The 19,051-nt window shown below is 33.6% G+C and overlaps 1 long non-coding RNA gene and 1 pseudogene across 1 annotated transcript; both read left to right on the top strand.

The window, feature by feature from the left end:
• Window positions 1-3,326: 3,326 nt before the first annotated feature.
• Window positions 3,327-6,565, top strand: LOC122408524 (WD repeat-containing protein 3-like; annotated as a pseudogene).
• A 5,565-nt stretch (window positions 6,566-12,130) lies between these two features.
• On the top strand, window positions 12,131-14,273 carry LOC122407748 (uncharacterized). Its single transcript, XR_006260270.1, has 4 exons — window positions 12,131-12,605; window positions 13,062-13,259; window positions 13,339-13,459; window positions 13,810-14,273. It is a non-coding gene; the product is annotated as an uncharacterized lncRNA (long non-coding RNA).
• The last annotated feature ends 4,778 nt before the right edge of the window (window positions 14,274-19,051 follow it).

The following is a 19,051-nucleotide window of genomic DNA, read 5'->3' as shown; positions in this document are numbered from 1 at the left end:
GAGACGCGGTAGCGGCTCGACGCCAAGTATTAAAAAAAAAAACGAAAGTGTAAAAGAAAAGTCAGCGCGAGCCCTGCCGCACTCTTATATACGCGAATATGTCGATTTATGACGTCATAACGTTTTTCTAACCGTTCTCACGGATAAACCATTGTAGTTAAAAATCTGAAAATTAGTGATAATTTTTTTTCGATTTTTCTCTTTTAATTGATCCTTATTGCAAGTAAATCCGTTTACTCAATCCCGAGATATGATGATTTAAGCAATTAAAATCGAATGTTTCGGTACGCTCTAGTCGCTTGGAGTCAGAAAGACTTAAGTAGCGTTTGTTTATCTTTGGACATACGTCCTTTGCACGAAACGTTACTTTTGTCCCGTTTCGTTTCGCCCAGTCCACTAAACGCGATATCCCCTCTACTCGCGCCCGATCGAGCGCGAGAGACAGCGCGCGAAGACTCGTTCCCTCTCTCTCCCACTCGTCGTAGCGTGGCGATAGATCTATACGCATATCCAAAAATGTTCTCACGTTCTTTTTAATGCTACTGCACCGCTGGTTTAGATATTTGGATGCAACAAGGCGCATTTTGAAGAGAAGACATTTAGCTTTACTTTGGTGTATTCGAAAAATCTCTACGATTTTCATTACGGGTACTACATCGTTTCAACAAACATTGATATTTTCGTTGGTTTGATTTCTTTTTCAACTGGGCCGCAAGTTCAGATAAAACAATTTGTCTCTTCAATTTTCGATATATTTTTTATTTTTTTATTTTTCAGCGGAACCTCGAGTACATTGATTGTGGTAACTGTAGTAAAACAATGGGGTTTTTTGGAAAATTCGGGGAGAAAAAATGTTACTTCTTCAATTCCAACACATTCAAATTTTATCAGATTTTTTTGCTAATTTTTGTCAACCAAAAATTTCTACATGGTACGTTAATAAATTGATCTGGAATTTTCAAGAACTATGAAGCCGTATTAGAATATACAGAGTCCAAAAAATTTCATTTTTACTTTTGATTTTTTATTATTAACCGGTTGACTAGTAAGCTTTTTTTTCTGGTTTTCGTGCCAAAACTGGCACGAGTCAATAAATTACCGAAATACATGAAAATTTGTTTCTTGGGATTTTCGAGGTTGCTGATTTTATTCCCAATCTTAGTTTTCATGTAGCTACCTTCGAAAAGGATGAAAATAAGGGTTGAAAGTGAATATTTCTGATTTGCTAGCGGCATGTTTTTATGTTATATTACATGGAAAATCCAAATTTTTTAGGATGAAAATGAATAAAATTCACTATCCCCGAGGGGGTGAAAAATGAGGGTTAGAGGTAAAATTTTCAGATTTTTCAATGGGAAATTTTTGCGTTATATTACATAAAAAATGTTCGTTTTTGAGGGTACCAGATTCTTTCATCGAAGTAAAATAAAATTCGCTACCTGCGAAAGGGTGAAAAATAAGGTTTGGGGATGAAATTTTTAGATTTCTTAATAGGGAGTTTTTGTGCTTTATTACATGAAAATTCTGAGTTTTTTAGAACACTAGACTCTTCTATTGAAATGCACCCCCAACCCTCATTTTTCACCCCTTGGCAGATCGGGAGTTTTGGTTTATTTCGATAAAGGACGTTCATGCTCTACAAAAAACATACAGTTTTTATGTGGAAAAGCATAAAATTTCTCGTTGAAAAATCTGGAAATTTCACCCTCAAACCTTATTTTTCACCCCTTAGGGAATAGTGATTTTTTTTCATTTCAATAAAAGAGTTTCGTGTCCTAAAAAACTTGCAATTTTCATGTAATGTAAAAAACTTTCACATTAAAAATCTGAAAATTTCACCCCCAACTTTTTTTTTCATCCCTTCGCGGGTGGTAAATTTTATTTTATTTCGATAAAAGAATCTGGTATCTTCAAAAACGAATACTTTTTATGTAATATAGCATAAAAACTTCCCATTGAAAAATCTGAACATTTCACCCCAACCCTTATTTTTAATTTCTTCGGGGATAGTGAATTTAGTTCTATTTCGACAAAAGAGTCTAGTGTGGAACTTGGAATTTTCGGGTAATATCGCATCAAGAGACTCGGTAGAGTCTCGGGACAAGTACATTGACAGCCCTGTCGTCTGCTGGCCCGAGGCTCTCGCCGAGTATACTTTCTCTGAATAAAACGATTCGCCGTGGTGGGGGTAAAATTGGCAAGTGATTTTTTTGAATTACCGAAGTTATGAGTCATCTGAGGCTTTGAAAATTGAACTGGAGATCAATTAATAAATTCTCTTTCGATTCCACCCAAAATCAGCATGATCGGTGGCGTAATTGCTGAGAAAAAACTTTGCACGGGCTCAAGATTATGCAAAAGTTACCAATACATTCAAGAATTTCTGTGTCTGTATATTATAAACACTATCAAAGGCACTTTGATGCTCTCGAGTTTCTGATTTGTTGGAACTGACGACATCCATTTTTAGCCGTTAATGATTGGTCGTTGAAAATGGTTGTTGATGGTCGGAAATCTAACGACAACTTCAGAACGTTGTACGACAGCACAGCAGTGAGCAGACATTAAAAAAGACGTAGCACGGTAGCAGCAGACACGGCAGACAAAATTCGATCGAAAGTAAATTTGATCGAAAGGCGAGTGTCAGTGATACTAGCTGTAATTGTAAAAAAAAGTACAGTTATAACTGCGTGAATATAAGAAAAAATAGACGTTTCTCGGAATTTACAATTGTTTTGTGCAGTTAATCGTCCAGATTTGTGGTATTTCACTTCATGTTGACGTTTGAGGTTACGATCCTCCGAGTGCTGTTGTTGCGTGCGGAGTAAATGAAAATGCTTATGAAAAGTGAAACGAGTCCATATTATTATCGACTCTATTAATTAGTGTATAATTATACTAATGGTGATAATTACAAAAAAACAGCGAGCGTACTCCGAATCAGGAATTAGTTCTTGCTTCGCATCTTGGAATTACAGCTGTAATATTCAAGCTCATTGGAAATGTAAGTGAATGTGCAAATTTTGCGAGATAAACTGAGTTTCAATCGGAAACTCATAATCGCCGGATTGAACTTTGAGACTTCATTTTTCGACGATTTTTATTGACACAATCGCTGTACGCCAACGTGATTTCAATGGTGATATTTTGTTTCACTCATTCCCAATGTGTATATGGATAACGAAAAGTGTTATAACAATTTGCAGTGATCAACAAGACGAAACGTCAGTCGATGAAATTGATTGAGTCCTTACCGAAATGAGTCAAAGTGAAAAAACCAACGACAATTATTGCTGACATTGCCACAAGGACTTGGTCAATGCACGATGCAGCGCTTGTTCACGTTTGTGGCATCGAAAATGCATGGGTGGTCAACCGACCACCTTGATCATTGAGATTTGACTTTGTGGCAGATGCACTACTATTTTGAGAGCTGAAAATGCTGAAACCCGTTCCGAAGTCGTTGCTCACATGTCAATCGATCATCTTTGCATGCTCCTCAAATACATCACCGAATGCAGGCGGAGTAGTCCAGGGGTACATCATTTCATATCACATCAGAAACGTTTATTCTTCACTCTGAAGATCGTGATAAAAATACATTGTTAGCGACAACCGTATTATTTTATGTACACTGCAGCATTTATTGATTTTGTCGATCAGTTTCAGTAGTAGTAACAAAACAATCTTGTAGGAAAATTGTTCATCCCGTTTGAGGTGGTTATTGATTATTTGCAATCAGAACTATTCTAGAGAGTCGTCGACCTCACCGAGGTTCCAAATTACATGGATTACGCTATTAGGCCTATGGATCTCAATCTCTGGGAATCGAACGTTCATATTAAATTATATGGCAGCACTGACGCATTTATGGCAGATGCTAAATGGATACAGCACAACTGCATTGTATTCAATACTTGTAAGTATTTCAACGGAATTACATTTAAACTGATTCTCAGAATATTTTCCCTTTTTTCGTGTTATCTTTTCTGAAGGTAAGTAAATTCTTTGCAGAAAGGCATAGTGAGTGGAGGACGCGATCAGACAGTAAAGTTCTGGAATTTCGAGCTTGTCAAAGATCCAGAAAGTGAAACGAAGGTCAAAGTCTTGTCAGTGGTTCATTGGAGGACTTTGGAGCTCAAAGAAAGTGTACTTTGCATGAGAATTACATCTAATAATCGATTCGTTGCTGTGGGTCTTCTAGATTGAACCGTGAAGATTTTTTTCTTCGACAGTTTTAAAGTAATTAATATTTTCACAGTTTTTAGTAATTAATTTACAGCTCTCAATAATTAATATTTTCACAGCTTTCAATCCCGAATTTATGTGAAATTAATTTTACGTGGATTTGTTTTTGTACAGGTACAAACTACCAATGCGGTACATGGACATTTCGAACAATTCAATTCTTATAGCAACCGTTTGAGCCGATAAATATCAAAAGATATGGGGCATGGATTTTGGCGATTGTCACAAATCAATATTCGTTTATGACGATTCGATCACACGTTTACCATTCGTTCCTAAAACTCATTATGTATTACATGTGGCGAAGACGGAAAAGTGAAACAATGGGGCATTGATAGTTTTCAGATTATCATACTTCTGATAGGTTGAATCCAATTGTCAAATATTAGTATTTACTAAACTAGAAAATTTCAAGTTTGATCATTTCTGTGCTAGAACTGCGCTGTGTCTCCTAACAGACTTTTCGTGACGTCCTGCGATTCAAATCGCGTTGCCAGACTCTAGGAACGTTCTTCGGAGCCTCTGGTACTCGAGAACGAAGCCGAGGAAGAACGCGAGAAAGAAGAGAATGAATTGGTTACTGGAGAAACGGGCGGTGTACAAGGACAAAAGCAGCAATTGTTGCCACTGAGAAAAACAGCCAATACGGAGAAAGTCGCTGAACTTATACTAAAGTGTTTGATGATGTATGCAAAGATTATCGGGAACAGTTGACCAATATTGTTCCTTCGAATCCTTCACCGGCTTTGCCACTTCTGATGCAAGCGTATAATTATACGACGGTTGAAGAATTTTCGTTGCAAACTTTCAAAGGAGTTCGAGCAAGGTAAAGAAAATTTTTAATATTCTACGGACATCGAGTCACCATGTTTTTTTCCATACACGGAGAAACTTCAAACTTGCACGGCCAAATTCCGTACCAACGAATTCAGCGATGTTCGTTGGTTCAATTCTTTTGTCGCTGCGATTGCTTAAACAGATAGCGATCAAGCAAAAATGAAGAGGATTAAACTTTGTAGAACATCAAATGTTTTATGAAAAAGATACTGACGATAAAAAATCTACTCTTCTTTATATAAATACCTCTATCGAGGGTTGCTCCATTATTAATTCGTGTTAATTTAAAATTTAAGAGAAATTCCAACTCGCAGAGCTCATTAAGGCCATTTAATGAAGTTTGCTTCTGTCAAATTCTAAATCAACTAAATTTTATTTCAATAAATGATTAAAAAATAAATTCCCTACAAAAAGTGCATAAAAGCAATTTTTTATTATCAATATAGCTTATTTTTGAGATAAAGAAGAGTAGGTTTTTAAATAAAAATATCGTTTTGATATTTTTCATATTTTACTTTACCGTAACGAAGATTAAAAACCGCATTATTTCGTTTATTTTACAGCGATTTGGATGAAACTTCTACTTTTGCCGCATTCAGCAGTTTGTGAGATCTTGCAGGCACTTCCAAAATTATTGCAGGGCGAATCACAAATAAAATTATTGGCGAAACCAGCACTCAGTCTCGTTCAAACTCGTCACGGTACCATCGTCAAAAATTCTGTGCTTTTACTGGTCTTGGAAGAAGTAAGAAATTTGCCTATGAAGAGCATTACTTGTTTAAGGGTAAATTAATGTTGCATCTGATTAACAAATACTTTATTTTTTAATATTCACTTTTGACTTTTGGAAACATTCTTTTTTCCCAGTGTTGTAAAATCCTTAAGCTCCGCCTTTGAACAAAAAAAAATAATCTCTGTTTCCACGTACAGTCGAAATTCGTACTGTTTTCTCACGTAAAATTTATTTTTCCTCACCTACTATAAAAATAGCAACGTTTCTTTGATCATAAACTTATTACTCTCGTTAACGTGATAGATTTTTTTGTCTCGTACTTTTTGTTAGGGAATAAATAAAAAAATATCTTATCAGATTTGAACTTACAATTGCACTGTCAATTTTGACTTTTTAAGATAATTATACGTAATAAAAAATATTTGTCTCCAACGGTCAACCCGTTGAATAACACAAAAGAAATTACTGCCACTCTACCAGAAATAAATACCGTTAGAAAAATCAAATAGCATGTTTGAACTTCGGCAAAATTGTTGTACGAATTTTTTCAATTCGTTAATTTTTTTTTATTCAGGTACGGTTGGTTTCAATTTCTACAGTATGGCATACACGCAGCGTATAGTTGAGGAACGTGAAGGTGTACAGTTGTTCAGAAATGCCACAAAAACGAGAAAACAGAAATGCAAAGCCAAACAAAGCAAACATCGAGCCTTGAAAGGAGCGATAAGAGCGCTATTGCGAAAATGAAATTTGAATTTTGTACAGACTCGAATAAAATAAACAAATACTCGAAAATCCAAACAAAACCTTCTTTGAGAATAAATTGCGATAATATAGAGAAAAGGGAAAACGTTCAGTGTGCCAGAATATTTTTCTTCCCTTCTATATTGTTTTTTAATATCGAAAAACGACGATCAAAATCCATTTTTAGCTGACACCTAGTAGACTGAAATTTTATGCAATTAAAAGTTTTTTTAATCGAGTGCCGAATCAATATACAATTTTATCGTTAGACAATTCACTAGGTATTTAAAAATAACCTAAAAAATCGATTTTCAAACCGTCAGCTACATTTGGACGGTCGTGATCGTTATTCGCTGTTGAAAAACTTAGTCAAAGGAATTATGATTGGATTTTTTGCTATACGTTGATCGTTACTGGAAGAGTTTCTTCAGAGTTAGGCACGTTTGAATTACAAAAGCAGTCTCTAACATTAATAATTAGAAAGTATTGTTTTGCGCAGTATTTAATTGGGTGTTCATTGAAGATTGACCATAAAAAGTTTTTATTTTCAAAAACTCAAAATGCAACGGAGGAAGTGCATCGCAGTATGGCTCTAATTGTTTTTATGAAAAACTCTTACGGTCTGTACCATGGTGTGTATTCTCTGGTGCGTTTTGATTTTCATTTTCATTTTATATCATTTTCATTCCCATTTCATTTCATTTTTAAAAGACTAAAATGCATCGGACAAAGTGCACCGCAGTATGGTTCTAATTATTTTTATGAAAAAACTCTTACGGTCTATACCACAGTGCATATTCTTCGGTGCGTTTAGATTTTCATTTTCATTTCATATTATTTTTAAAGGATTAAATTACATCGGAGAAAGTGCACCGCAGTATGGTTCTAATTATTTTTATGAAAAAACTCTTACGGTCTATACCACAGTGCATATTCTTCGGTGCGTTTAGATTTTCATTTTCATTTCATATTATTTTTAAAGGATTAAATTACATCGGAGAAAGTGCACCGCAGTATGGTTCTAATTGTTTTTATGAAAAACTCTTACAGTCCATACCATGGTGCACTTTCTCCGGTGCGTTCTACTTTTTTTATATGGAAACTGAATAGTTAATACTGTGGTACATCTTCAGTTGATTCACGATTCAGTACTGCTAATACTTTTTGAATATTGATACTAGAAATACTGGGTATTTTTTTTCAGGTTTCGGTAAGGAACGGGAAGCGTTAAGGAAAATTTATTTGTTAATAAAAAAGCGATGAAAGCACTTTGAGTTTTATATATTTATCAAACGGATTTTTTATTAAATTTTATTAAATTATTTAAAAAAAAAACGAATAGCGAAGTATTCACGAAGTTTCTGAAACAGAAAAAAACGAAAACAATTAAAAAAATTGACTATTTTCCATAAATTCACATAAACCATTTTTACATTAATTCAATTGTTTTTTTTTCCTTTACCTTATCCACGTCGACCGCCACGACCACCTCGCCAATTGCCGCGGTACCGGTTGGCAATAATTTGGCTTGTCCGTTCGTTTAGACGGGCTAAAAAATCAATTTTTCTCGCCTCGCGAGCCCGCCAACCAGCTCTTGTGCCCCGTTCTGAAATTGAACAGGAAACAAACTGGGTAGTATTATAGCGACTCGACACTTTACGGTGTTTTTCAATGATAAAATAACATTTTAGATTTTTTTCTACTTACGTTTTTTTTTCTCCATAACTTGCTCTTCGCCGCCGGCTTGTGGTTCTTCTTGCGGCTGGATCGGATCGCCATTTCGGGCCTCATCCTGATTGGCTTGCCAGCCGTTTATTGCCGGTTGCTCGGCTTGCCCGCCGTTAATTTCTGGCCGTTCGTCTCCTCCGGCAATCGCGTTGTCAACCATAATATCTGTAATAAATAAATATTACAATTAATAACAACGTCACTATTTATTTAATCGAAATTCAGCGGACGGTACTTACTGTTCTATCGACGCCGGTTGATTGATGAATGTTGAAATGGGGCACGGAAGTATAACCCTTTGAGATGGGAGTGTGAGTTTTCCAATTTTTTCTCACCAGGTGGCACATAATTTCGAACGTTATCACTACTGTTATTTTAAACAAACGAAAAAAAAGTCATACATCGAGTGAAAGTTTTTCACGTAATACAGTAAAAAATAGTAGTTAAATAAAAAAGATTGCTCGGCAAAAACAGCTTGGATTATTTTCGTAACTTTGATGCAAAAGCTAGGAGTGTACGTTAATTTTACATGTAATTTGCGAACAAAATTACAGTGTATTTGCTGGGTAGTGAATCCTTTCATAAAAAAAGAGTTGTCACGAAATTTCGAAGTGCGAGTTATTTTTGAAGCTGCTATAGACGTACTTTGATTGGTTGGCGATGTTGTGTTCGGAGTTCGTTCATATGCGTATTTTAGATCGTAGAAAAAAGGAGGAAACAATTGCAACACATTCGATCGCGATCGTTTCAGATAAATTTATTTAGCGACATAAGTGTGAAGTGATACAGTAATTCAGTAAGAGTGATCTTACGCAAAATTACTATTCGACCGTAGGTACCGTGATTTTTGCAATGAACTATTCGAAACAATAGTCCTGAGTAATATTTTTATTTAAAAAGTGTTAAAACAATTCAAGACAAGTGCGCGCTTGCGCGCGCGGTGACCCTAGTCGAAATAAAAAGTTTAATTCCAAAACTCGAATATTAAGTTAAGAGAACACATTACCAATGAGAAATCATAAAATAGGAAATGTGTGACAGAGTGAAATTGGGGAATCCCTGCCACGCTTCGATATTTACTGACTACTTGTTATCGACCGATGGTAACTCCATTAAAAATGATCAGATTAATCAATAATAGGATTCAATTACTTTTTATTTTCATTCCTTAATGTTGTTTGAATTATAAAATTATAAAATCGATACATTTTTTTTAGGTGAAAATAACTTAAGCAAGACCGCAGAGCTACAAAAAAGCATGTGCAATGAAATACGGAAGAATGCTTGAAGGTTTTCTTACATTAAATAATCTATTGACGGCTATAAACGTTACAACATAATAATTCGTGACCGCCAAACGATTCTACATCGATTTAGCTCCTTGTAAAATCGATTATATATGGAAAATAAAAAATGTTCGGCCAACTTCCACTGAAAAGTTTATTTATTTATTTAAAGAATTACTAATACCGCAATCATTTTTATTGCGCCGCCTTTGACCACAGAACGAATACCTACAGATGAATTACAAAAAATTAAGAAAATCCTTTATGGAGGTGTATTTATTTAACACTCGCAATAACTCAACTGGTTTGGTTATTCCGGTTTTTAAGCACCGTTTACACGCATTTTAACACCGGTGTTACTCAACCGGAATGAAGCGCCGTGTAACATAGTCATCATAACCTAGTAGCGATTGTGTAGTTGCAGCAGCGAAAGAACAGTGAAAGAAAAAAAACAACACGTGTCAGTTTTGTTTGTGAATTTAAAGTGGCGAAAAACTACAAGATCGTGGATAAAATGAAGCATGCGAATAAACGACGCTGAAGTTTCCAACGTTGGAGTCCAACGAAATGAACGAAAAAAACGTTTGTAATTCACCGATTTTTTATTTCACGAATCGTTGGTGCAGCTTGAAAAGCTACGAATCGCAAATTTGGCAGGGAACAAAATAGGAGAAATACTGGAATTATTGGAGGGTTTTTTTCGATCATTTCGTTGGACTCCAACGTTGGAAACTTAAGTGTCATTGCGAATAAGCTTTATTACGGACTTGCAAATATCACCGGGAGATCATGAAACTATCAAAAGGTTATAGACAGGTTTTTATCTGCATGACATTTCTTGTATTATCTAGATTGTATTTACCTAATGAAAATTTGAGGATTGCTTTTGAATGACAATAGTTGTACAGTTCTTTCAAATTTTAAACAAATGTTTGCAAATAATTTCTGTGATTTTAAAGCATTTCTTGTAGTTATTTTCCAGTCTTTGATCATTTAAAAGTACTATCTACTAGTTATAATCAGATCTGATAGTTAAAAAGTTTCACCAAAATATTTCCATAAATATAACTAAAACACTTGTTTATTATGTTTATTTTGGATGGTCTAATAAAATTAAACCCATTGAATCAATAAAATTAAAATGAATTGTACATTTCAAATTCAAACTGATGGAAAAGTTTGAAGGTTTGGTAGCAAGAATGATGGAAGGCAATGGAGAATTTTTTCTGACAGGAGCTGCGGATGTTTTGCCACGTTGGACAAGTTCGGAAGCTTGCCAGGATCGAGTTGTGGTCAGGAATCGTTACATGTTGCCTATGACAGAGTGACAAGCGGCAAAACATTAGCGGAATCATTGAGAAGGATTACCGAGCAGCTTTACATATCCATATTACAAAAGCTGCTTCAAAAAACGTATCTCTCTCTCTATCCAGCTGGAATGCAGAAGAGGTGACACAAAGCAGGTGCTTTTTTCCCTGAAAAAGCTGCTTCCATCGTCGCACAAGAACCAGAATTGATTGCTTGCGCCATTAGAAGCATTGTTAATTCTGATCCTTTGGAAAGAAAGGTAAAATCCTTTTTTATGTGTAATTTCTGATCCTTCAGAAAGAAAGGTACGCACCTCTTTCATGTGTAATTTCTTATCCTTTGGAAAGAAAGGTTAGAACCTCTTTTGTGTTCAAATTTTATCAGTCGTTGCAATTACATATTAAAACTGTTTTGATTTCTTATAAGTGAGAAATTAATTTCATATTCCTACTCATTTTCATGATATTGAGATATATAGATTGTCAATAAATGTATCCATTCAGTTGTAAAAATATTTTAACCTTCTGTAAATTTTCAATTTGCCTCACATACTAATATAAAATTTTATTTTATTTATCAAGTTACTTAATGATTGATGATTTTTAGTGTTGGTGGCATGAATGGTAGATGACGATGGTGAATTTTTTCTGATAGAAACTGCGGGTGTTTTGTCAAGTTGGGCAAGTCCGGAAGCTTTCCAGGATCGAGCTTTTGTTAAAAATTGTGAGATACGTTGGCTATAACCCAGAGTAACAAAAGGCAAAACATTGGTGGATGTAAGAAGCGTTACTGACAAGCTTCACATATTCGTATTATTAAACAACATGATTCAAGCTGCTTTAAAAAACGTATCTGTCTATCCGGCTGGAATACAGAAGAGGAGTCACAAACCACGTGCTTTTTTTCTTGAAAAAGCTGCTTCCGTTTTCACATAAGAGCCAGGGATTAATTGCTTGAACCACTAGAAGCATTGTTAATTTTGATCCTATGGAAAGAAAAGTAACCTCTGTTTTGTGTTAAAATTTTATCAATCTTTTACAATTACATACTAAAACTGTTTTGATAATTGTTTTCTTATTTTCTAATTTCTGTCGTTTTTTGGTTAAGTGGGAATCATTTTATATCACTACTCATTTTCATAATATTGAATATTGATTGTTAATGAATCTATCTACTCATTTGTAAAATATTTTTATGACCTATGAAGTTTTTAATTCTTCTTACAAACTAATAAAAATTTGAATTATTGAGTTCTTTAATGACTGATCATTTTATAGTGTAATCAGTGTAATAAAAGAGTGTAATCTGACAGTTCAATTGATTTTGGCAAGCAAATGCAATTATAAACGTTTGTTTTAATAATAAAGACAGATATCTTGGACAGTTATGGCGGATTAAATAAATGGATTTTTTACTTTATGAAGATTGATCTCAGGAATAATAATGCTGATTCAATTAGCTGATGATTTGGTCAAAAAGGGACACGCGCGTGCTGCAGTAATTAAACCATCTATCGATGAAGTTGATCAACGCTACAAGAACTTCGGTACCAATTTACAAAACTCAAATCAAAGATGACTTAGAATGGAATCCAATCCAATGACGGCTAAATGGATCTCTCGATCAACAGAAATTCTGATCCGCTTTTGGAAGAGAAAAAATCATAGGGAAAGTCTGAAAGAGCTTAATAAAGAAAAATGTCGTTCAGCTCATCGGAAAGAGTAAGTCCCTGATTTATTTTTCTTGCGAATTGATTAATCGACCTCGAAAACAGTATGAGAAAATAAGGGAAAAGAAAAACTGAAAAATCCTTTTGTTTTTACTTTTTGAAATCAAACGCTTTGAGGAACGTTTTTTTCCTCAAAGCATTGAGAAACGCTTTGAGGAAAGCAAATTAGTCAATCGGTTATCGAATTTTTTTCTGGTACCACTTTTCGAAATGATAGTTTTTACGTCCAGTCTTCATGAATTCGTATTGCGGTTATGTATAATTTCTGTAAATTAAAAAAATGAGAAATAGTTTTTTAAAGGTTTGTTTTCCCCCTAAACCAAATATTTCTTGAGTCTTCTTCACCTTTTCCAAGCGTATAAACAACTTTTGATGATAATTTTAAACAACTTTTGATGATAATTTATGAGATTAAATAGGTTTATAATGGCGAAACTTATGCAAACAGAGAAAACATATGTGGATTTGGAATCATGTATACGATGTTTTCCGGAGGAGATTCGAAACGGCCATGGAAGAGTATCTACGGGTTTGCACGGCAGAGAATCGATGATATTCAGCAAACTATTAGTTCCATTGTTACATCTTTCTGTAAATTCGAGAAACGGGAAATAATGTCCGAGGATACTGGTCATTGTTTCCTTGAGTACGCTGCAGACCAATAAATACAAGCTTCTTTTAAAACGATCTGGATACGTTTTTAACAATTTCCACTTTGTCGTCAGGTTGCCAAGTTCGACATGTACGTGACTTATTGTCAAAATAAATTCGCGAGTGATCGACTTTTAATTGTCCACGAAGCTGGTTCGAAGATTTACAGCGTCGACTTTGCTGAATTATCTGCAGGTTTGTTAATTGCTATGAAAATACTGAGATGAAAATTGCTATTTATAATATATTTTTATAACAAAATCGAAATATGAAGAATAACATATATATACATATATTTCCACCGCTTTTTACGTTTGAGTAAAATTATCACCGTAAAGCTTCGTGTCAACAAAAGACTGAAAGAAGGCTAATAATTTACCGACAGCGATTGATATCGTTTTCGTGATATTTTTTCGTTTTCGTGACATTTAAATCCGCACCGTTGAAATGTCACAAAAAATCTTATTGTTATTTAGCACAGCCCAAAGCTGTACTAAATAATACCCTGTGGTTAGTTGATTATTGAAAAATATTTTTTGTTCCAGCAATACTTTATGCAATGTTTCATCAGAAAATCCATTGGTGAAGGAAATATATCTGGAGTAACAAAGGACTAAGATGACTATCTGTTGCCCAAAATCTTGTCTTTACGAAAATATCAACGCTGCTGTCTATAATCAAAATCGAGAAAAACATTCTGGAGATATTGTTTGACTGTGAGGCATTTTTACTGGGTTCCGAAGTCAATATTATTTTTCGTACGGTTCATTCTACTTCTTCACGACAAAAAAATTTGATCAATTGATATGGCGCTTGTTTGATTTTGTGAATTCATCGCACAACGATACCAACAATCGTCTCGTTCCAACATCGCTCTGGATAAAATAAACCTATCTATAGTCGCATAATGAATAGGTTAATAAATATTTCCCTCAAAAAGTATAAACTTGACGAAAAAAAATTATAAAACAAAGTGTTTCAATCATCCAAAGAACATGTGGGAATTTTTTCATTTCAAATTGTCAAAATTCAAAAATGGCTCGAAAAATTCTGATAAAAATCACATGTATTTTTTAGATGATTCTTAACATTTTGTTCTACAAATCTTTTTCGTAACGTTGATACTTTTTGATGAAAAAATTATGAACCTATATTTATAATCGCATGATATTTGGTTCATAATTATTTTTCTCAAAAAGTATCAACTTGAAAAAAAAAATTTATAGAACAAAGTGTTTAGCATCATACAAAAAAACGTGTGAATATTTCCAGAATTAAAAAAAAAATTTTTAACTTTCAAAATATTATACAAAAGACCAATCCGCAATTGTCAAATGCCGTGTGGCTTAATGCGTCGTCCAACATTCCGATTTTTTTAGTTTCAATTTTGCCACCGAGCTTCGTCTTAACTCATATATATATACATATTCAACATAATTCAATATACATATACATATTCAACAGAATTTATAGGTCCAATACTTGATCTTGTTACTCCATCGCTCGTCAAAAAGTGTAAAGATAATTTGCTCAAACTCGTAAAAATATCTACAGATTACGATCATTCTGAAAAAATCGATGATATCGAAAATAGTGATCGAATTTATAACGTCGAAGATTAGATTTCAACTTGCAGAGATATCGAATCGAAAGAATCACGAGCAAATGGAGTTTCATAAATATCGATCGAACCGAAATTGATCGAACGATACGTAATGACGCTTGGGAAATTGTATTGGGTAAATGAAAAAAAGAATGCTATTCGTCACGATGAACAGTACAAAATACAAAATATTCATTGAAAAATCAAAACTGATTGAAAACAGTTTCTTCGGAATTTTACACTGGCAAATCGATTTTGTGGAGATGCTTGAGCCCTCCATTCCTTATCAGCCTCTATCGATGATGATATTCAAAGAATTCATAATCCTGTCAGGATTACTGAATAAGAAATTATTGATGACTGAAAGTGAATTCGTGTCAATTGGAACCTTGCATTGAGAAAAAAAAAGAATGAAGAGAAAACAGACAAGGCGACTCTGAAATCATGATAGAGAAGGCAATTGAAGTGGTAAAAAAGCTATAGAAATGAATTTCAATGAGATTGTTTACTAAAATTAAAAAAAAAATTGTAAAAAAAATTATTTTATAAAAAAAAATACATTACTATAATTATTTTCGTTATAGGGCGTCCGATTTATTATTTAAAAAAAAATAATTCCATTAATTTTAACATACATTCAAGCCCATGTGTAGAGTATTCTTCGACAGATCAACCACTGTTCCAATTTCTCATTTCACATGCTGTTGATTTTTTTCTTGTGCTAATAAATGGGTACAAAAATATTGATTTAATGAGTACTTTTATTTCGCATGTCAAAAGTTGTTAGAAGATTGCTCCAATCGATTTTTCGATTTTAAATAGATTTTATTAATAGATCCGCCGAAAGTCTCTTTTTGCCGCGAGTCCTAGTCAAGTTTTGTATAAATTTAAAGTGAGTTCAATTTTTATGATGTTCTTCATTACTCATTTACAGAATGAAAAATAAGTTTGATCAAAATAAAAACTTATCAAATTCTTTATAATAGATTTGATGATAATTTTCACAAGTTACCGACGGCCGATAACCCACTGATGTTTAGCAAAGGTAGTGGGATGTGGCTGGGATTCCCCGTTTTCACTGTTCTTCACTGAAAAAGTGAACTCAATGATTCTATTAAAAAATGAGCCTTGTTTTTATTCTTCTCGAAAATAGCCCTCATTTTGCTAAATTGTTAATCATTTTCAGAACATATTAGAGACTAACGAAGAACGAATGCCTAAGAAAATTGAAACATTACAACACCATGGAAATACACCCGCAACACGATTTACAGGGTGGTAAGGAAAGTTCGATGAAGTCGGCAGTTTGATTCTGACTTTTCCCATTATTACGAACTAACAACAATCATTGTAATTCAGAAAAAAGTCAACACGGGACTGTGAGTTACTAGTACTAAGAAAATGATGAAGACAAAAGATTATAATGTTATATTAATTATATTTTATTGTTTTTAATCCAAACTGGGACATCATGAAGGGCCTAAAACAGATATAAATAAACAAAAGAATGAGAATATTAAGCGAATAATTTTATTTTAATGAAAATAAAAAATTATTCGTCGATGTATGTGTTCATCGACAATGTGAATTTTTTTTCTTACCTCGTCCTCGACCGCCACGACCTCGCCACGATTGTCGCCGTCCGCTCGCTCAAGTAGACTACCGCGCCACTAGTGATGAAAAGTGAAAGCTTTTGGGGGTCTTTTATCATTATTTTATTTATTATATATATTTTACATTATTATGATTATATTTCCATCGAAGTATTGAAAGTGCTACCCCCAAAAACTTATAATTTATGACATTAGAGGCGCTACGAGTACTTTCGACCTGCCCTCTATCGAATCTGCACCATCCCTATACAATATGAAGAGGCGCTCAATAGAAGTTTTATGCCATGGCTAATTTGTTTGTTATAACCGTCATATAACATCCAGTGCGAAAAGCTCGTGCATACGTTTTCCTCATTACTTTTATACACTTCACTTTATTTTACTTCACTTAAAACTTTAAATTAAAAAATTTTACTTCACTTTACTATACGCTACGTTGACTTAACTAGTTCAGGTTAAATAAACTGGGTTTATAGAACATTTTACATTTACTTTGTTTATTTTAAGAAAACATCCCTGCCTGAATAAAATAAAACCATAAAATCTCCTCTCAGGGGAAAAATTCCGACCTAGTACATCGATGCATGATCGCCCGTTTCCAGATGATACTACAAAAAATGTGAAAAAAAAAATTTTTAATCGTACTGAAAATTATTTCTAACCGTGAAAAAAAATCAAATTCACCACTCAGAATTATTAATCATCCTATAGCTTCAAAAAATTTAGAACATTTAAAAACCGATGCCCCATCCTTCTAATTTTATTTTGACGGAAAAACAACTAAAAAACTAAATAAGTTGAAAAAGGTCCTATTTGATTTTAAGTTACGTGTGTAGCATTAAATTATGAAGAGACTAGAAAAAAGGTTTTCTATCAATCAGTTTTCATATAAAAACGCACTTCTATTCTCGAAATCAAAGAGTGGTCCCTGATTTATATCGACAATCACAAAATCCTGAAATTGAAAATTTCTCGTTGGCCTCCTGTCGGAAAAAAATATAAACTTTCAACAGTATGTTCATCTTAGTAGCTTTTGTTTATCCATGAGAACTCATGGGTTCGTGTTGTTTTCTTTACATCTATAAGCAAATCGAGACTGATTTAACAATTTTGTATTTTCGAATATTTTATCGATTTTACGCGGTCGCGAGTGATAATTGGTCATTTTGATATAATAGTGATTATTATATTTTTATCAGTCACGAAAACATATAATTGTAATCATAGTGTAAACATTATACACTGTAATTGGATATTGAATTTGTAAGTATATAAGTATATATTATTGTAATGCTTCTATCTTTCCTCTCCATTCTGTGCTTTCTCCAGGAATAAATTACAATCTTATTCTATTCTATTTTAATTTGTAAATGATGAAAGTTTGAATAGAATATAAGTAGAGACCGGTTCGTTAAGGGACGCAATGATTTGGTTATATGGATACATAGAAGTATAGTTTCGGGCTCTCCTCAGTTTTATTTTCTTTGTAATTATGTCTATATCATAAACATATTGGAGATTTTTTGATTTCCCGACAATGAGAAAAATATCATCACCGATCTTGCATAATTATTCAAATGTTTACTTTTCTGTGATGATAGTAGTTGACTATAGAAAATGTTCTATTTGCATTTTTTTCTAGGTAAATTATCTTGATTGATCTACTCACTTCTCTTTAATCACCAAGAAAGTCTTGAGATCTGTTTCTCAAATATTCGACACAGTCCTGCTACTGATTTGAGGTAATAAAAATATTCACGTTTAATAATTGTTTGTTTGTATATTCTATGTGGGTAAAATGACAAGTGCACATTAATCGAGGCAAAAGCTTTTGTATGGATTTCTAGTGTTTACCGCACTGAAGCTTGTAGACGAAAGAAATTATATTCGAATTATTATTTATAATGAACCCAATTGCTTACTAAACCTGCTCCATTGCCCGGTACCATAAAAAGTTCATCAACAGAACACTCTGGCCTTGCACTATCGGATTCGCATTTTTTAACACAATGAATTAGTCGCTCAATCAACCTGCTCAATTGCCAAATACCATAAGAAGTTTATCGACAGAACGCTATGGTTTTACATTATCAAATTTGCATTTTAATTAGTTGATCGATAAAAATTCTAACGGAATACTCCATGGTCTTGCACTATCGAATTTGTATTTTTTAACACAATGAATTAGTTGCTCAATCAACCTGCTCAATTGCCAAATACCATAAGAAGTTTATCGACAGAACGCTATGGTTTTACATTATCAAATTTGCATTTTAATTAGTTGATCGATAAAAATTCTAACGGAATACTCCATGGTCTTGCACTATCGAATTTGTATTTTTTAACACAATGAATTAGTCGCTCAATGAACTTGCTCAATTGGCAGGTACCATAAGAAGTTTATCGACAAATTGCTATGATTTTACATTATCAAATTTGCATTTTTATTAGTTGATCAATGAAAATTCTTAGTATCTTAAGTACAAGTTTGACAAATTGAAGCCAGATGGTCAAGCGATTTTACTGCGTTCACTAAACTCAGCATTAGCATGAATGAGCACATTGAGTTTT

This window comes from Venturia canescens, chromosome 3, assembly GCF_019457755.1.
Source record: "Venturia canescens isolate UGA chromosome 3, ASM1945775v1, whole genome shotgun sequence".
Taxonomy (NCBI): domain Eukaryota; kingdom Metazoa; phylum Arthropoda; class Insecta; order Hymenoptera; family Ichneumonidae; genus Venturia; species Venturia canescens.
This window is presented reverse-complemented; position numbering and strand designations above follow the sequence as displayed.